Source organism: Desmodus rotundus, chromosome 6 (assembly GCF_022682495.2).
Source record: "Desmodus rotundus isolate HL8 chromosome 6, HLdesRot8A.1, whole genome shotgun sequence".
Taxonomy (NCBI): domain Eukaryota; kingdom Metazoa; phylum Chordata; class Mammalia; order Chiroptera; family Phyllostomidae; genus Desmodus; species Desmodus rotundus.
In genome coordinates this window covers 77352604-77373211 of record NC_071392.1, presented here as the reverse complement: position 1 = coordinate 77373211, position 20608 = coordinate 77352604, and the positions used below count along the sequence as shown (strand labels likewise).

At 49.1% G+C, this 20608-nt stretch overlaps 1 long non-coding RNA gene across 1 annotated transcript; it reads right to left on the bottom strand.

The window, feature by feature from the left end:
- Positions 1–15406: 15406 nt before the first annotated feature.
- On the bottom strand, positions 15407–17865 carry LOC128781166 (uncharacterized). Its single transcript, XR_008427064.1, has 3 exons — positions 17659–17865; positions 16540–16630; positions 15407–15467 (listed from the first exon to the last, which is right to left on the bottom strand). It is a non-coding gene; the product is annotated as an uncharacterized lncRNA (long non-coding RNA).
- Positions 17866–20608: the final 2743 nt, after the last annotated feature.

Sequence of the window (20608 nt, the reverse complement as noted above, 5' to 3'; positions counted from 1 at the left end):
GGTCAGTGAGGAAGGGCAGCTTCAACACCGTCTTGCCAGAACCCTGACCTTGCCTGACCTTTGATACATTCAGCACACCCATCCTGCTGACGTCCACTGCCGGACTGCAGCTCCCTGCCTCTCTGCTCATCCGCCAGCACCCTGAACTTGCAGACACACACACTCACACTCACACTCACACCCCTTTGTGTGGTGCCTCTCACCTCAGCAGAGCCCTCAGTGCTTTCCATCAGTTCTAAACGCCCTTTATTTCATCCTTCACTATTTTCCTCACGTCCCCTCTCCTGCTTGCCTCTCTCCACAGCTAATGATCCTGCGTCCAGTTTCCCTGCAGAAACTTAAGTTGTTTATTGTATTACAGAGCAGCAGTTTTTATTTTTAGCTTTTTGTTTGTTTGGACTTTTACAACTTGAAAAGTCCTAAAATCTTAAACAAGACTTTTGAAATAAGTTTCTGATCTCTCTCTCCCCCTATTTATACTGAAGTTCAGTGAATAATTTTCTTAAATATCATAAAGCGTAAGGAACATTCACGCTAGTAATGTCCTGAGTAAATCAGTAACTGCCTGCCCTGACCTGGGTGAGCCTCTGTCAATGGGATCTCTCATCCAGGCTTGCGAAGGTCTTCTAGTGTCCTAATGGGAGTTTCCCATTAGAACAGGTAATAAAGGAAAACAGGTAAGAAGGGAAAATGCAGCCTTTACTAAACAGCTTCTCAGTCTGAAATTCCCTGCTACGGATCTGGTTTCAGGGCATCTTTAATAGCGGCCATTCTCTACATTCCCCAACCGCTTTGCTCTTTCTAGCTCCAAAAACACAAAACAGGCTGATTTTGCATTTGAACACATCCTCACCCTGGTTTGCACCGTGCGAAGCTGTCTCAGACAACTTTTCTCTTTGCTTTCAGTCCATTTGTGTGATGACATTCCCCGGCGAGACATAAAATGACTTCATGATCATTACGTGGTATTTTTAGGGTTCAATTTCTCATCTTTGAGGGGGCCCCTCCTTCTCATGCACCTGACGGCTGCATCTGAAAAGTGTCTACTTAAATGTATCATCTTTCCATTTCGCTAGAGTTCTTAATTCTCTGCTCATTTTCGTTGAAAATAGCACTGATTTACCTCATTTTTTATATTTGAGTAAACTGAAATTTGAATCCAAGTCATTTACTGCTAATAGCTTTATCTTATTTAAGTGATTTTTTTCAATTTGGGCTTTTGGTATCTTTGTTAACACATGTAAATCAAGTCCACAGTAATTTATAAAGCTTGATTTATAGTGTGTGGAATCTTGGAGCATATTCGACGTAATTAGGAATGGATTCTACAATCATTACTATAGCCTTACCTCAATATTACATTTATATTTGCCCTTTAATATTTCTACATGTAAATATATGGAAATGCAAACAATTTTCTTGCCTCAAAATCTGAACTAGAAAAGAAATTCATTAAAATTAAAAGCAGTATGTATTTTTCTTAACAATATCATGGGCCCTGGCTGGTGTGGCTCAGTGGATTGAAGACTGGCCTGCAAGCCAAGCCAATATCTTGATATTTGAAGAATCAGTTTAAGTCAACTGTTAATCAAATCTTGTTAAATAACAGCAATTTATGGTAACTTAAAAAGAAATCATATTGGAATTTGTATCAAATTTTCATGAATTCTCAGCGGCTCTCTGCTGAAAACCTTACACAATATTATAATTATTTTATCTATTTTTCCGATACTGGAAGGGAAGACTCAAGAGGAATAATGCAAAAATATAAAGATCGGAAGGTTCTGGCTAAGATGGAGGCATAGATAGAAACCCTTCACTTAACTCGCACAACCAAAAGGAGGACAACGACCAGTCTAAAAAGAATAAAGAACCAGAAGTGCCAGAAAATCAAACTGCATGGAACTCCGGCAACCAAGAAATTAAAGAAAAATCAACCAGAACAACCAGACCAGTAAGGTAAGGCGGCAGACCACGCAGGCTGGGCCGGTTCAGAAAAACAGAGGCGAAGCATCGGAGCAGGCGAGTGGGCTCAGAAAAATAGAGGCGAAGCATCGGAGCAGGCGAGTGGGCTGGCTGAAGCTGAAACTGAGCCTCAGAGCTGACTGTGGGCTGCGACTGGGGTTGCCCAGTGGGAGAAACTCCCCTCTCACAGGAGACCTTGGCAAGTGCCCTAGAGACCAGCAGGCGAGCTGCATTGTTCCCTCTCTGGCCCCTCCCCCACGGGCAGCACTGCAGTGCAGCCAAGAGGGTAGCCCTGCAGAGGTGAATACCTAAGGCTCCGCCCCCTTACAACTTACCGGCAGCACCAAGACCAAGAAATACGGTCCAAATGAAAGAACAGAGCAAAACCTCAGAAAGAGAGCTAAGCGATGACGTGATAGCCAACCTATCTGATGGAGAATTTAAAGCCCTGGTAATCAAAATGCTCACAGATCTGATTGAGCTTGGTAGAAAAATGAAAGAACAAATGAAGGATACCCAAAGTGAAATAAAGCAGAATGTTCAGGGAACCAACAGTGACAGGAAGGAAACCAGGACTCAAAGCAACAATTTGGAACAAAAGGAAAAAATAAACATCTATCCAAATCAAAATGAAGAAACAAGAATTCAAAAAAGTGAAGAGACTCTTACAAACCTCTGGGACAACCTGAAACACTCCAATATCCAAATTACAGGGGTGCCAGGAGAAGAGGAAGGCCAAGAAATTGAAAACTTATTTGAAAACATAATGAAGGAAAACTTCCCCAATCTGGCAAAGGAAATAGACTTCCAGGAAGTCCAGGAACCCCAGAGAGTCCCAAAGAAGTTGGACCTAAAGAGGAACACACCAAGGCACATCATCATTAAGCTATCCAAGTAAAGATAAGGAGAGAATCATAAAAGCAGCAAGAGAAAAGGACACAGTTACCTACAAAGGTGTTCCCATAAGAGTATCAGCTGATTTCTCAAAAGAAACCTTACAGGCAAGAAGGGGCTGGAAAGAAGTATTTGAAGTCATGAAAGGCAAGGACCTACAACCAAGATTACTCTATCCAGCAAAGCTATCATTTAGAATGGAAGGGCAGATAAAGTGCTTCCCGGATAAGGTCAAGTTCAAGGAGTTCATCATCACCAAGCCATTATTATATGAAATATTAAAGGGACTTATCTAAGAAAAAGAAGATAAAAAATATGAACAATAAAATGACAACAAACTCACAACTATCAACAATGAACCTAAAAGAAAAGAAAAACAATGAAAACAAAAACTAAGCAAACACCTAGAACAGGAACAGAATCAGAGAAATGGACATCACATGGAGGGGTTTCAATGGGGAGGGGGAAGGGAGGAATGGGGGGAAAAGGTACAGGGAAGAAGAAGCATAATTAGTAGGCATAAAATAGATGGGGAGAGATAAAAAATGGTATAGGAAACAGAGGACTCAAAGAACTTATATGTACAATCTATGGACATGAACTAAGGGGGAGAATGCTGGAGGGTTGGGGGGCCAGGATGGAGGGGGGGATAAAGGGGGGAAAATTGTAATAGCATAATCAATAAAAACTACTATATGTATATATATATACATATATGACATATATGATATATCATATATGTATATATATACATGATATATTATATATATGTATATACATGATATATATATGTATATACACACACACACACACAAAGGAATAGAAAGATTGGGGGTTTTTACTTTCACTTTCATCATTTTCTTACTTTTCTCTCCAAATAGTAAAAACATACTTTTTGTTTTCTTTTTTTATTTTTATTTTTGCTCATTCCCTTTGTTTTAAACTTTAGTTTTCCTTAGTTAATACATTTATGTCACAGATGGGTGAAGTAGTATTTCCCCACACAGAATGTTTTTTAAAATATATTTCTATTTAGGGTACTAATGGCCAAGGTGTGTAATAGAAAGACAGAGATGGATGGGTAATGGTGGATACATTGTTGAAGCATTTATTCATTCAGGAAATGTTTATTTAATCCTTAAGAGGAAGGTTCTAAAAAGGTACTGAAATTATAACATGAATAAGACAGAGATATTGTCGTTGAAATTATAGTACAAGGAGGCTCAGTCTGTTCAGGTTGGTATAACTAAATACCACAGACTGGGTGGTTATAATAAACAACAGAAATCTATTTCTCACAGTTCTGGAGGTTGGAAGTCCAAGGTCAGAGCATGGTTGGTTGAGGGCCTTCTTCTGGGTCTCAGACTAATTATATCCTCACCTGGTGAAAGGGCTAACGAGCTCTGTGGGGCCCTTCTGGAGGGCTCCACTCTCACCACTTAATCACCTGTCATGGGCCCCACCTACTAACACCATCACACTGGGCATTAGGATTGCAAGATGTGAATTTGGGGGAGGAGGGTACAAACCTTCTGACAGTAGCAGGCACCAGTCTCAGGCTTCCCGGAAGAAATCACAGCCACCAGCGACCTGACACAGGAGCACGAGTAGGATTCCGTTCTAATTCATAGGGAGCTCAGAAGTGGGTTATCTTAGCCTAAACCCAGTCTACTGTATGGGTCAAATCACCACAGTAGAACATACACTTAACCTCACTAATGTGACCTTTGTCACAGGTGTGCCTCCTCCTTCAGCCTCTCATGTGGCATCCAAAGAAACATTCATTGCAGCCTCTCACATTGATGTTTCTCTCCTTCTCTTTCTCCCTCCCTCCCCCTCTCTCTGAAAGTAAATAAATAAAATCTTAAAAAATATATACACAGGGAAGGAAGTTTACCTGCAAATGGGAGACAGGCAAGTCCTATCAGGAAAAATGAAAATGATTTCCAAATCCCTTTGAACTATCCTTGTTGTGAGGAAAATTCTCAGTTCTGAGGCAGTGAAGATTCTACACAAAATGTTTATTGTAAATTTTTTCAAGCTCATAAAATCTGTATTATGCAGAGATTCTCTGGCTAACATGATTGTTCCAAGATGAGCTGGAAAAAAATATTCCTTAGAATCTAAGGGTTTTTTATGATACAATTAGACTTCCAAACACACATTTAAAAGTTACCTATAAATAGGTAATTCAACATTCACTAGGGAAATATTGCTTAAAATATTTTTTTAGATTTTTTAGAACTGAGAGAATGACCCTTTGACCTAGAAATAGAAACACCTAACCCCATCATTGTTTTCATATCTAAAATAAATACTTAATATGAACCTTTAAAAGATAAGGACTCATTTTTAAATGCCTGCAAGGGGGTGCTGGGTGGCGGGAGGCAAAGGGGGGAAATTGGGAGAACTGTGATAGCATAATCAATAAAATATAACTTAAAAAAATAAAAATAAAAAGTATGAATGCCTTCAATATAATTATCACATCCTAAAATCATCATAATAATTCCTTAACATCATGAAATTTCCATTCAATGTTCACATTTCCCAATTGACTTTTACTTGTTTTAGGTTTGTTTGAATGCGCGCCTAAACCATTCACACATTACAATCCGTTGATATGTTTCCCAAGATTTCTTTTACTTATTTTTTGTTGTTGTTGCAAGAGTCACATATCTTATAGAAGTTTCCCGTGTCTAGATTGTACTGAATGCATTCCTATGATTTCATTTAAGATTTTTCATTATCTTTCTATTTCCTATAAATTAGTGGCTAGAAATACAGGCTTGTTCAAAGTCAAGTTGGGTTTTTTGTGTGTATTTGCTTTTGTTTTTAGAAATACTACTTCACATGTGGTACTGGCTGTTTCTGTCCGGGAATAGATACTATATAATTTTCTCTCCTTGTTAACAGCCACTGATAACCATCTCCTATTAGAATCTTAAACTAATCAGGCATTGCACACTAGCAATATTCTGATTTCATCATTCCTTCTTTGTTTATCAGCCAGTATACTTCTGTAACAGAAACTTCCCTTAATGGAGTATCTGCTTACTCTGACGTACATATCACACTTCTGTAAATAGAAACCTCCCCTAATGGACTATTTGCTTACCCTGACATACGTGTTACATAAGAAATGAATGACAGATGCTTTTTCTTTCCCTTTACTTACAAGTTCTCAAATGAGTACTTTTCCTCTAGCATACTTCACCCGGGTGGGGCAAGCCGTGTGAGCCAGGTTGATGGAGGCTCGGATGTGGCGCCCGCCTGGCAGCTCTTTGCAGAGAGGGACCATCAAAGGAACAATGGCCTCTGCCAGCACTTCTGCCTGGGAGGAAGCCACCTCCCCCCAACTCTCACCCTGATGCCAGACAATTCAGTTCCTCCCCGTGTGTCCCTGGCACCTTTGAAGCTGCTGGAGCTCAGGAGAGTGAGTTGGAGGGAGCCCATGAGGAGCCCTTTAAAAGGAACTGCCTGGGACTCCAGAAGCCCCCTCTCTCCCTCAACCTCAATCCCTGCTGGATTTTACAGCCAGAAGTTCTGGGGACTTCTCTTCCTGGCACTGGGACCCTGGGCTGGGGGGCCTGCTGTGGGACCCCCTGGCGCCTCGGGGGAGACCTCTGAAGCCCAGATATCCCTCCTGACTTTTATCCTCCACATGTGGGTGTGGGGACCAGGCCGTTCCACGTCCCCGCCCCTCCTACCAGTCTCACTGCGGTTTCATCTTCGTCTCTTTGGTGGTAGGACTTCCATTCAGCTAGACTCCAGGCCATTCCGAACGATGGCCGTTTTGTAGTTTCATTGTAGGCACGATGTGGTGTGGGAGGCAGCGAGTACTCGAGTTTACCTCTGCCACCATCTGACCGGAAGTCTCCCTGACTCACCTTTAAGTAAAGCACCCCCAGCCTCAGCTGCAGACAGTGCGCTGAGAATCTCTGGGGGTGAGGCCCAGAAAACAGGCCCCAGATGATGCTTAATCCACATTAAAGCTGCGGTTCTCAGCTTTGCCTGTTTATAGGAATCACCCACCTGAGAGCCTGAAAAAATACAGAACCCTGGGTCCCGCCCTGAAAGTCTAAGTTAATTGGTCTGAGTGCAGCCCAGCCCTGGCGCTTTTTAATAATTCCCCAGGCGCTGCGCAGTGGGGGTAGGATGGTACCCACGGCACTGAAGCTTTGAGGGATTTGAGCGTCCTGTGTTAAGAATCAGGTAGCCAGTTGTCAGGTCACCTAGGACTTCCCTGGCTGTAAAACTCAAGTTCCACGTCCAGAGAACCCCATCAGTCCCGGGCACACTGGGGCTGTGGGTGACCCCAGTGAAGAACTGGACCTCTGTGCAATTACAGATCAAGGGGCACAAATTCGATGTGTTAGGAATGAAGCCCAAAGCTTTCCCAGTGAGGGGCCCCCCAGCCCTCTCCCACTCTGGTTGCCTCCAGTTCCGTCCATGGAACAGACTCCTGGGAACTGCCTTGCTGCTGCCGGCAGGGGGGCGGGGGGGGGGGGGGCGGGGGGGGGGCGGGGCGGAGCGTCCCCACAGCTCCAGTCCCGATTTCCTGATAATTCAGAAAGCATTTCCACGTAGGCCCAAACTTTCTGTTTCCCGTCCTCTCCCATGCTATTTTTAGGTGAAGCGAACATTTCCTGCCATGGCCTGCCCCACCCACTGGGCGCTGTCCCAGCCTCCGACATCCACCAGGGTGGGCCTGCACGACGAAGCATCTGATCCCTGGGGTCTGTGCCCCGTCCGGGGGAGCAGTGTCACGCCCAGCAGCCCCGTGGCCGGCTCTGGCTTGGTGGGGTTCCCCCAGGCTAAAGTGCTTTTTTTGTTTATCTTACAACCTTTAAAAAAATGTTTTCCCATTTCCTCTTTGTTAGGCCTGGCTGTACCGAGAGCCATGTATCCTAATGTAGCGAAGTCCCACAGGACGGGTGTTGGCCAGCCCGGGTGCACAGCAGAGTTCCAGGCCTAGAGCTCTGTCTTTCGCCTCCGTTTCACAGACGCCTCCTGTGGGTTAGGCTCTGCACTCTGCTCGCTAGAACTCACAGCGGCCCCATGAGGGGGCGAGAACCTCTAGTTCGGAGGTGAGGACCCTGCAGTTCAGCGAGGGCAACGAATACTTCACCCCAAGGAACACTGGCAGAGCTGCCACCCAAACCCCACAGGGCTGGTTGGAAGTCTGTATGTCAGCATTTCCCAACCTTTTATTTTTCCTCATGGCCTTCCTAAGGAGCTGTGTTAGACATTTGTCCCCAGTCCCTCCCTCCCCCATGAAATTTTAATGCCACAGACAGACCCTAAATCTGTGTATGGACTATAGAGGTGCGTGTACATTATATTGGGTTGGCCAGAAATCCATTTAGATTTTTTCCATAAAATAAAAGATGCGTTTTTCATTTTCGCCAATAACTTTATTGATTTGGGTATTTTGAGTATGTTCGCTGTCTCCCGCGTGGTAAAACATTGTTCTCAATTCATGTCTCGATTTGATCACTATCAATTCAACTGGTTTACCTGGCCGTGGAGCATCGTCCAGCGAGAAATCTGCAACACGAAACTTCGCAAACCACTTCTGACACTTTTGATCAGTCACAGCACCTTCTCCATACACCGCACCCACCTTTTCTTGTGTTTCAGCTGTTTTTACCTTTCTTGAAATAATAAAGCATAATATGCCAAAAATGTTGCTTATTTTCTTCCATCTTCAATATTAAAATAGCTACACAAAAATCACCAATGTTGATAAGTTTTTTTTAATGCATGCTGATATGACAGCTGTCACAGTACAATCTAATGAAATTGTTTTGAATGAAGTGAAAGACAACTAAGCACTACTAGAACCATCTTACGGAAAAAAAACAAACGAACTTTTTGGCCAACCCAACACATAAATAGAGTGAGGTTTTTTTCACTCTTCAAGAGCCAACTTCATCCCCTTGGGGGTGATGTCACGTCTCTTAAGAATGCCAACAGGGTTTGCGGCCTGACTGACTTGGTCTCTGCCTGGAATGAAGGTGGAGAGGAAGAATGTGTAAAGCCATAAAGAAGCCGCATCCAAACTGACGTCCCCAGGACGCTTGGGAACTGCTGACTGCAGCGCCACGCCTCCTCCTGGAAAGCCATCCTATCAAACCTCTCAGTAGCTAATTTAAAAAAAAAAACAAACCGTACTTTTATAACAACATATCTTAATTAAGTTGACCAAGAATTAATTAATGTCACTCTTCTCTCTTTCACTCTCTCTCTTTCTCTCTGCATTTGAAACAAACATTTATGCATTCATGATTATAAATCACTTTGAATTCCTGTTTATAGAACATACTTTTGGAAATGGTGCCATAGATACAGAGTTGCTTTCTCTTAAGGAGTGAGTCTTCCTAATGATGTCTGGCCAAGCTGGTGAATAAACAGCTTTCTATGTGATTCAGTCAAGCCAGGCCCAGTCTGCAGGGCGTTCTGTCCGTCAGTCCGAGAGAGCACAGCGCAGACCCAGAGTTCTGCGCTGTATTCCAGCCGGCAGGGGCAGCAGAAATATGTTGTGACAGGTCATTAAAACTGTGTTTGTTTAACACAAATGGCTCTGGCAGGTATGGTTCAGTGGTTTGAGCATCCGCCTGCAAACCGAAAGGTTGCTGGTTCGATTCCTGCTCAGGTCACATGCCTGGGTTGGGGACATGCAAGAGGCAACCAGTCAATGTTTCTCTTAACCATTGATGTTCCTTTCCCGCTCTTTCTCCTTCCTTTCCCTTCTCTCTAAAAAATAAATAAATAAAATCATTTTAAAAATTGGAACTGCCAAAAAGGTTGGGGACTGCTGCTCTAGAGGAGGCTTCTGAACCTGGCTTCCAGTAGCTTTATAGAAATCTGACTCCTTTACTGGTGTGGCTTAGTGGGTTGGGCATCAGCCTGTGAATTGAAAGGCTGCCAGTTAGATTCCCAGTCGGGGCACGTGCAGTTGGCAAATGCTTGTGCCATCAGTAACCAAATGCAGTGAAGGAACCGTCGCATGAGCTGGGCAGAGGCACCGACCCACCGGCCAGGTCGAAAGGACCAGAGCCGGCTCATTACAGAGCAGGATCGGTAGTTCGGATACCCACACAGCATGCTGCCATCGGTCACGGCGTTGGCTTTCATCGTTTAGTAAATCTGCACTGTGTGGTTTTGTTAGTCTGTTTGTTTTTAAAATCCTCATTAGGGACAATAAAGCAGTTGTGAGTTGTTTGGAGTAGAAGTATCTACACCCGGTGACACCCCCACCGCCAGCCACCGTACCCAAGTCCTGGCAGGGATGGACATCCTCTAGGATCCTGGAGGGACCGGCCCACAGTTGACCACCTGCTTAGGGGCGGGCTGCACACCAGTGTCACACTGATATGGTCTTTCAGGAAGGCTCCGTAATCTACAGAGTCCTCCTACAGCCCCCTGTTATCATCCCTTTCATCCTCACACCACCCCAGGGGCAGTCAACTTTAGGGGCAGCCACCCCCATTTGTGCTTGAAACGTTGGGGAACCCAAGGAGAAACCACAGGCCTTGGGCACGGAAGTGGGAGAAGAGGGAGGAAGGATGAAGCAAAGGAGCTGAGGAGAGTAGAGGCAAGAAAGGAAGACGGGGGACAGGGGCAGACTCTGGAAGAGGATGTGCCCAACCACAGCCTTGGTGAGCCACCTGGTCGCCTTGCCATGCTCAGCCACCAGGTGGCGGGCCCCAACCACAGTGCCCAGAGCGGCGGCCCAACGGCAGCCTGGGGCAGAGGCAGAGCTAAAGGGATGGGAAGGGGGCTGAAGAGAAGACGCACACATTGAACTACACACATCACACCACATATCACATCACACACCTCATATACATGCACCACACACACCACATACACATATTACACAACCACACACATCACACCACACATACCACGCAAACCATGAGCACTACACACAACACAACCAACACATCACGCCACACACCACAGACCACACACCATACCACATACACTACATGTATGCCGCACACACCACACACACCGCACACACCACACACACCACACACACCGTCCCTCACACCACTGTGGTAGCTGCTAGCCTTTCCTTTTTCAGCTGCTCTACCCTCTTCCCCTCCCGCTGACTCCTCAGTCTCTACAGATTCCTAACTTCTCTTCACCACCTCCTCCCGAACCCTCTGTGCCGTACCTTTCTCTCCCACTGTCCCCTCCCCAAATACCAACTTGTTCCTTCCCTCCACCATCCATTCCTCAGAAGTAAAAATAAAACCTCCCACCAGTAGAACATCTGCTTCGTCGAGCGCTTTCTCGCCTGCTCTCCCATCTGCCTGTCTCCCCGATCCTGCACGGCTAACATTAGTATCGCCACTTTATAAACGAGAAAGCAGAGACTCGAGAGGTGGCGTTCTTGCCCATTCACGGTGAATGCACAGGAGGCCAGCTCTTCAGATTCCTGTGGTGTGACTTGCCTCTGTGACCCCAGATACCTCAGCACTTGTCCCTCTCCGCAGCTGACACCCCACATTCTCATTCATTGTCCCAGTGTGATGGGAGTGAAGGGGTTGAGTGTCTCTGCCCTCAGGCCCCACTCGTCATCGGGGAGGCAGCTCCACTGAGAAAGGCAAAAAGAGGTCAGGCTGCTTTTCCAGAACATTCCACCTTCAGAAAAAGGTGCTCGTGGCCACCGCGAAGTTCTCTGGGAGTGTCAGAGAAAACGGAGAACGCTGCCTGAAACTTAACAAATGACTTCCTGTTTAAATGTGCCCTGTGTGCTTATGACTCAGAACAGAGGCCCCAGGAAACAGAGGTTCCAGAGCACCTTGGCCACACAGCAGGGTGGCAGCTGGGGAGAGGGCTGCCAGCCATGACAGAGGGGTCCCTCCTCCTCTCAAAGCATGAGGTAGCTGCATGAGTAAGTCCTCACGTAGCATGAGTTCATGGGCTTCACGACCTGCATCCATAGCACCTGCAGGTGGCTTCAAGGGGACACTGAGAAGCAGTAATCAAGACTGAACACCTGGGACAAGGGACAGTCATAGAATGGGGATGACGGGTAACTCAGACACAGTGCAGGTCTCGAGGCGAGGCTCTGCCCCTCTTAGGCCAAACCCTGCTTTCCAGGAGCCCAGCCCCTAGGGGCCTTCCCAGCTTTCCACCCCTGAGCCCTTTGCAGGGTGAGCCCCCACTTCAGGGTGACTCTCACACCCTCAGGATGCGGACAGCTGCTCTTGGGGAGACCTCTCTCAGGCTCAGCCTGCAGCCCAGGGCACAGAGCATAGGGGGTGCTCCCTCTGGGGGGACACTCACCCTGGTCCCCTGAGCCCCAGCCCATCAGCCCCCATTCACCGTCCCAACTTCATCCTGCGCTCCTCCACCTGCTTCCCCAGATCTCAGTATTTCTATTTCCCCGTCTGAAAAACGGGACCGCGAGTCTCACGCAGTTGGTGCAATGACCAAATGAGACGAAGCTGATGTTTCCAAACCCTTTTTTTAGCTACAAAATCCATTGTTTGTTCTTTTTATTGTTTTCAGTTTTTGAAGTGCTTGTCAAAGCTGCACAGGTATGTAGCTGGATCCTTCGAGGGGCTGCTCTGGTGAGACAGCAGGGCTCCCAGGTGCCAGGAAGGTGGGAGAGAGGGAAGGCCCTACTGTGGTCACCTGCAGGGGACACTCTGGAAAGTGTGAGAACTTCTCCACCGCGCGTGTCTCAGACGCTCGCACGGTCCTCCACAGCCAGTGGGTGATGGCCAGTGAGATCAGAATCAGGGCCCGAGTTGAACACTCGATCAGCAGGTGAATGGGCCAGCAGAATGGGCGAGGGTAAATCCGCACAGTGTGATCCAGCCTTAGAAAAGGATCCCCGTCACAGGCAACCACAAGGGAGAACCTTGAGGACGTTCTGCTAAGTCAAATAGGCCAGTCGCAAAACGACAAATACTCTGTGACTGCACGTAGGAGAAGTGCCTAAAGTAGGCAGGTTCAGAGAGGTAGAAGCGGGATGGTGGAGGCCAGGGGCTGGGGGAGGGGGCTGTTTAGCACGGACAGAGCGCTGCACGATAAGAAAGTGCTGGATGTCTGCTCCGTGACAATGTGGATGCACTTAGCACTGTGAACTGGACACTCTGAAGCGGTTAGATGCTACATTTGAGGTTTTATTTTTTACTATAATTAAAAATAAATAAATAAATAAAAGAAAAATATTCGTCTGGGCCCTGGCTGGTGTGGCTCAGCAGATTGAGTGCCGGCCTGCGAACCAAAGGGTCGCAGTTCGATTCCCAGTCAGGGCACATGTGTAAACAGGTCCCCAGTAAAGGGAGTGCGACAGGCAACCACACACTGATGTTTCTCTCCCTCATTCTCCCTCCCTTCCCCTCTCTCTAAAAATAAATAAATAAAATCTATTTTTAAAAAAGGACTTGTTTGGGGAGTGGAGAGAGCGCTGGGTGTGAAATCCGAGAGGGTGCAACCTGAGCACCTCCCTCTCCCCACAGTTTCACCAGAGCTGGTTGCAGAAACCAGATCAAAGGAGAAAGGAAGTCACACAGAGCACCGTGGAGGAGGTGGAAAGGAGTTTGCTGAGTGATGCTTTTGTGAGTTAACAGTCTGTCATGTAAGGTGAAGGCCATTTTAAGCATCAGCTGAGCTCCTTCCCAAGCCCCTCAAACGGCGGGCACCAGCTCGGAGCCCGATGGACAAGCCCTCATGTGATGATTGCCCAGATCCCCGATTCCCCATCCTGTGCAGGTGGGGGCACACAGCCAGGGCTCCCCGACACACTCGCCAGTCCAGAATTCCACCCACAGCCACATCCACCCAGAGGAATCCAGATTGTTGGCAGCCAGATGGCGCCCCCTGGTGACTGCACCATCTCTGCCTCCACCCATCTAAAGCCAGTCTTGTGAATGTGAGCATCATCACCTGTTGTTCGGGAGAGCAAGCGTGCTGACAAGGGGGGAGCAGGGTGGAACTATTGATATGACAAGTGGCAAGGGCACCTCTGAGCCCTTGGGCAAAGAGCCTGTGCATGAACTTAGAAAGGCAAGCTCCTCAACGTAGCCCAGGGCTGGAGATGGGGGCCAGGCACCACTGCCAACGGCTTGATTCTGCCACTGAAGAAGAAAATGCTTCCTGAGCTCACAGCAGATGGCAGACACTTTACACAGCTTATCTTATTCAATATTTAATCCTCACAACACCTCTAGGAGGCGGTGCTAAGCTTCACCTCCTCGAAGCGAAGACACCATCTTTAGATGTTGACCAATCGTCATAAAGTCCAGGGTTGATGAAGGAGGGACTGGACGTCAAGTGTGCCTCTGAAGTCCCATTACTGTTCCCCACTCCCTGCCTTGTACTTGGGCATTCAGCCATGGAAGTCCAGGGGTCAGCACAGTGACCTCACCAATCTGGCTTTCCCAAGCATTGCAGGCTCTGCTCCTGAAGGGCACCCTCCCCAGCGAGGAGACAATAGAAACTGCTCAGCTGAGAGGGCCTCGCCCACGCTCCCTAACATTGCTCCCCGACTCCCTGCGCTGCCCAAAGGCCTGCAGTTTGCAAACCTCTTCCTCAGCCTTGCCAGCCTCAGCACCCCCAGCACTGTGCCCCCACCTGTCTCCCTGTCTCTTCTGCTCCAGCTCCGACCTCCCTGCAAGCCCACCCCTCTTCTGTTCTCTCCCTCAGCTTTTCCTGAACAACCTGAAGGATTGTTTTGTTGTCCCACCTAGAATATTACTACTAGGACCGCACTTAGCCTCCTCAATCTCTCCCTTTCACAGACACACACACACACACAGAGAACAAAATGGCACAACCTTCACAAACAGAAACAGACAATTCCTGAACCTGGGAACAACCCCTCCTGGGGATGGGGATTTGGAGGGGGCAGGGCGGAGACATTCCTGAGCTGGGGCAGGGAGTGTAGGGTTATCTCTGAGCTGATTACACTAAAAAGTGGTTGCTTCACTTCAAAGGGGCTTTTAGGGCTGGCTGTGGGTTCTGGCGATCAGAGCCGGTCCTCCTGGCAGGCAGCAAACCTGTGAGAAGGAACAGAGCCAGAGCCCCCCACTCCGCCTCCCCTCCCCCCACACACTTTCAGGACAGGTTTCAGGGCAATTTACAGTCATGCTGTGAGACTCGCCTCCCCCCAGGGTGGCCCCTTCCACAACAAAGGGAACGGCTGCAGAGGACAGGTGGCGGCTAGTGACACCCTGGGCCTCTCCGGCTGCTCTCCCCACTCCCGCCCCCACCAAGTGTCTTGCCTCCTGTAGAGACTCCCACACCTCTCAGACTGCAGGGAACTGTGCAGCCCAGGGGGGTTCTGAGTGTCCAGCTGGGAGACCCAACATCACACCGGCCTCCACACAGGCCTCCGCAGGACCTGGGCTGTGGGCAACTCTCTAGAATAAATGAGAAGAAAAATAGTAATCGATGACCTTTACTGAGCACTTAACACAAGGGTTTTGCATACACCTTTTCCCTCTGAGCCCCCCAACCGCCTTGTTGGAGAGTGCGCTACACCCTTTAAAGATGAGGACAGTGTCTCAGTGTCACACACCTGAGGGGAAGGCCAGTCACGGTCATGAGCAGACAGCACCTCGCACCCGTTAGGATGGCTGCTCTTCCAAACAGACAAAAACATAAAACAAGTGTTGGCAAGGATGAGGAAAAACTGGAACCCTTAGCTGTCATTTGGGGGGATGTGACATGGTGCAGCTGTTGTAGAAAACAGCACTGCCCTGACCGGTGTGGCTCCGTTCGTTGGCTGAGTGTCATCCCACAAAGCAAAAGGTGCCAGTTCAATCCCCTGTCAGGACACACATCTGGGTGGCAGGTTTGACCTCCCATTGGGACACATGCAAAAGGCAACCAGTCGGTGTTTCTCACGTTGATGCTTCTCTCCCTCTCTTTTTCCCTCCCTTCTCCTCTCTCTAAAATATAAATATTTTTTAAAGAAAGAAAACAGGGTGGGGATCCTCAAAACACAAAAAATAGATTTGCCACATAAGCCAGCACTGCCACTTCTGAGTACACACTCAAAGGAGTTGAAAGCAAGGTCTTGAAGAGGTAGTTGCGCACCCAGCAGCACTATTCACAGCAGCCCAGAGACACAAGCGACCCGAGTGTCCGTGAAAGGATAAACGAAGTGTGGCATGCACAGATAACCCGACATTGCTCAGCCGTAGAAAGGAAACTGTGACCGGTGTTAGATCATGGACTGACTTTGAGGACATTAGCCTAGGTGACGGAAGCCAGTCACAGAAAGGTGACTGCTGTGTGGTCCCCTTTATAGGAAGTAACCAGAGTAGTCAGATTCAAGGAAACAGAAAGTAGTTGTGGTTGCCAGAGGCTGGGGCGGGGCTCGGGGCGGGAGTCCAGGGAATGGAGAGTTCGTGTTTAATGGGTGCGGAGTTTCAGTTTTACAAGATGAAAGGTTCTGGAGTTGGTTGCACGACAATGTACAATGTACAGTGTACCTGACAGGGTGCACGTACTTAGGGCCACTGAGCTGTGCAGTCAGAATGGTTAAAAGGGTAAATGTTATGTTACGTGTATTTCACCACAATCAAAAACTTAAAAGTGAGGAAAGAGAAGATTCCAGAATTAAGAAACTCTCCCAAAGCACAGAACTGAGACCTGAGCTCACATCTCCCTGGGGCCCAAACTTGGGCTTTAGCAGTGACTCACAGGTGCGGGGCTTCTCTGCGTGAAGTTGGCTTTTCCTTGGGTGTCACCAGACCCCGCTCTGATCGGTGGAGTTCAGGGCGCAGACCAGGACCTGTCAGAGGGAGGCCTGTGAGCCACTCCGTCTGCACAGATGGGCAGACATCTGCTCACTGGGGACAAACTGACATCTCCATGGGGCCACCCTTAGAAAGAAAGGGGCTTGGACGCAGCAGCTCCACCCAGAGTAGCTGAGAGACGCTGGGAGCTGTCGGAGCCAGCTCCGCGGGCTGGGGTCCTGGTTTCCTCCCATTGTAACAAGGAGTCAGTGCGGATGAGCTGTGCAGATTGCTCGTCTCTGATAAAGCACGACTTAAGGAGGGACACACGGGCATTCATTTCCCTGAGTTACACGCTGTTCTTTCTCTGTAATGTAGAGTATTTTTAGCGCCATCAGCCTCAGCCTCCTGAGCAGCTCGGGAGAGCAGGAGCTGTGTATACACAAGACAGCTGAGGTGCAGAAATGAAGGTTCTACCGTCGCTAATGACTGACAGAGCCACAAAGAGACCCCAGGTGTCCCACTCCCCTGGGGTGCCAGCCAGGGTCCCCTGTGCCCGCCTGGCAGTGCGCAGGAGGCTGTAGACCCTTGGGTCAACACACATGGTTATTACACCAGCTGGCTGTCATCCAAGACCCATCTGGGACCTTCTGAGCTCACCATCAACTCTTAGCCCTGGCACAACACCTCTCTCCGTGGGCCCCAAATACCAGAACCCGATGGGCAAGGTTGATGTTTTCCTGTACCACCATGATGGTTTATGTAAAAAGGACCCAATTTTATCAGGGACAGGGAGCCCATGGATCAACCACCCTGTGCCTCACACACTGGGCTAATCGTGTGCTCTCCTCCGGGTTCAGTGACCCCCATCTGGGCTCATCTGTCTCCAACCCCGAGGCGGGGTATCGAAGGGGCTCCATCGTCAGCTGCTGGCCCGCTCACCAGACACCCCCTGGGTGTAACCTTCACCCTCTGCTGAGGGAGCCCAGAGCCACGCCCCCACCCTCATCTAGTTCCTGCCCAGGGCATGTAAACAAAGATCTTCTTCCCCCAAGTTTCCTATCTCCCTCAGGAGCCACATCACCTGGCAGCCAGACATCCATCATCTCCAATGTCACCCACGCTCACTTTCCACCAGAGGTCACAGGATGTCACCAGTTCCACCTTCCACATGCCTTCACCTGTATCCTCTCCTCACCGTCCCTGCCACCGCAACCCTCACTCAGGTTTTCGTCATCTGCTGCCTAAATTAAGACAGCATTTCTCAAATGGGAACCTAAACCCATCCCAGCTCCTACCACCAGAGGTGTTTTCTGAAAACACAGCTCTGGTCCTTTGCTGTCCTGCCCCCAGACTGTTGGTGGCTGCCCATAGCGCTCACGCCCTCCCCAGCCTGACCTTGACTGCCCTGCAGTGTCGGCTCTCACCCCTCTCCAGGGGGTTCCCTCCTCTTCAAGTCCACAGGAGTCTTTCCCTAAATGTGCCTTGTACCTTTTCCTCCATGCTATGCCTCTGCCTAGAATGTTCTTCCATCCTTTTTCCGGTAGGCAAAATCTAGACTCAGTCCAAATGCCATCTCCCCTAAAGTGTTGCTCTGACTCTCCCAGGCCCATTCCAAGGGGCTGACTCTTTCCTCTGGACTCTTGTCATATGGTCACTGCCTCTTAGGAGACTAGGTGCTGTTCACTTTGGGTGGACTGCCCCAGGTTCCCGGGGGGTCCTACCCCTGTACCCTCGCACCTCTCAGTGTTGAGCACATTGGATGTTCAAACACTGACAGAATTAGATTCATTCATTCATGTACTCAGCTGTCAGATATTTACTGCAACCTTGCTGCACGCAAAGCGTCGTGCAGGTCCCGGGGTGTGCAAGCATGCCTGACCGGATCTGCTAGGGAGCTAAGACGTGCGTGCTCCTACCTGTGCCGCCTGACCACGTGAGCGAAGGGCCATGCGAACGTTGCAAACAGCACGGGGAATTTCCTGGGGGGAAATGTCCCAACACAGATGCTGCCTTTACCTCGACAATCTGCAAGTGGACCATGGCACCCTGAATACCAAGCAGCATCAAGCATTCCGGTCCCGCTCTTCTCCGTTCTCTGGGCACCGTGCTAGGAGCCTCAGAGGCATCTCAGTTCCCACCATCCTTCAAGGTCCCGGATCCCACAACCTCTGCAAATTCCTCCCAGCCTGTCCCAGGCCACAGGAACAGGGATTCCCTCCCCCAGACTCCTGCGGTACTCACTCCTCAGCCAGGTAGACAACTCTGCCTGTTGGTTATCTTCTCTAGTGAGTCCTGCTCTTTGTATCAGTCAGTTTCCCTGCAGGAAACAAAGAGCATGCTGCTCTAACTAGGGTAACATAGCAGAGTTAAAAATAAAAGGTCTATTTACAAAGGTGTGGACAGGTTAGAGAGGAACCAGAAGACAGAAGGCTGTGCCTCAGGGCTGGTAACAGGATGCCTGCCACCCCTGGGACTAAAGGGGTGAGAGGAGGCACTGCTACTGGATCCTAGAAGGTGGTCAAATAGGACTACCTGGACAGGTAGTGACTTTCCATCACCGGCACTCCCAGGGAGGGAACTGTAGGAATAAACCCCCAACGCGTCATCCGCTGATCTCCTACCAGAGCCCCTGGCCCAAACCCAGCTGGTAACGAGAAAGCAAGGGAGGCCTCAGTGGGTCTCTCTGGAGGGCAGAGAGACTGGCAGGGTGGGTCTTCCGGGGCAAACAGCTGCCATCAACGCATCCTCCACACGGGAGGAGCGTCTCCCCGTGACCTGGCACGCTGCCTTGCTCAGGATGAACTGCTGATCATCATGTTCCCATTTAATTAACTGAAGTAATGATGTTCTCAGCCTTCAGGAAGGACAGACCCACTCGGCACAAAGGGGACTTGTACACAGGGGTGGAAAGCCTGGAACTCTGGGCAGAGACAGCCTGAGCTAGAAGCCAGCTCTGCCCGTTTGTGACTTTAGGCAACAACACCACTTCTCTGCCCCTCAGTGACTTCACCAGAAGATTATTATGAGGAAAAAGAGACGATTTGTACAAATCGTGTTGAAGACAGTGCCAGCTGCACCGTGCACAGGAGACATGGAGCTGGTGGTGGCTGTGTTTACCAACGCTCTTCGGAGCCCCGGGTGATGTGCGGGTGGAGAGGCCATGGCTCCAGCTCTCTCGTGGGACCCCACCCAGGCAGAGCTGGCTTTTCTAGCCAGCACCCAGACTCTGTCCCACCACCTTCCCCTCATCTTCCCACCCCCATAACTCCTGACGGTCCTTATCCTGCACCTTTAGAGCATGAGAGATGACCGGAAACTGGAGCTGCTTCCTGCAAATGCCAAGGCTGGTTCAGATCCCCGTGCTGATCTGGAGGGGCCCGTCCACCCAATGCCAAGACCCAATGTCGGCCATGCGGATGCGTGGGAATTAGACTGTCCACCCCTGACTCACACAGACACTCTGGAATCCCCCTCAGAGTGTCTGTGTGACGGCCCCAAGGCCTGGCTGTGGAGTGCTGGCGCCATGGTGTTCCCTTCTAGAGCAGCCAGTGTTTCTCTTTCCGGGAGAGAGAGCTCACCACCTGCTCGGTGGATTCAGCTCCGACCTGTGGACCAAAAGTTCGCAGATTCAATTCCCAGTCAGGGCACGTGCCTGGGTTGCACTGGGGCCAGGCCCCCATTTGGGGACACGTGAGAGGCAACCGATTGATTTCTCTCTCATACATCAAGGTTTCTCTCCCTCTCTTTCTCTCTTCTTTCCCCCATCCCTAAAAATAAATAAGTAAAATCCTTAGTGAGAGAGGTGGGGGCGTAGGGGCCACTGGAATTCTAGGGCTCCCTCCCAACACCATTCAACATCATTCCCCAGGTTGTACCAGGAACGGGGGAGCCCAGCAGTCTGCTTGGATTTTCTCTAAATAGCAGCGCTGGAGAGGGGGCAGCTCCCGCTGCAGGCCCCACTCAGGAGCTCACAAGGGGTGTGGGGCTTCACTCTTCGCTCTTGTCAGCCCTGGGAGAGCCCAACCTTGTCC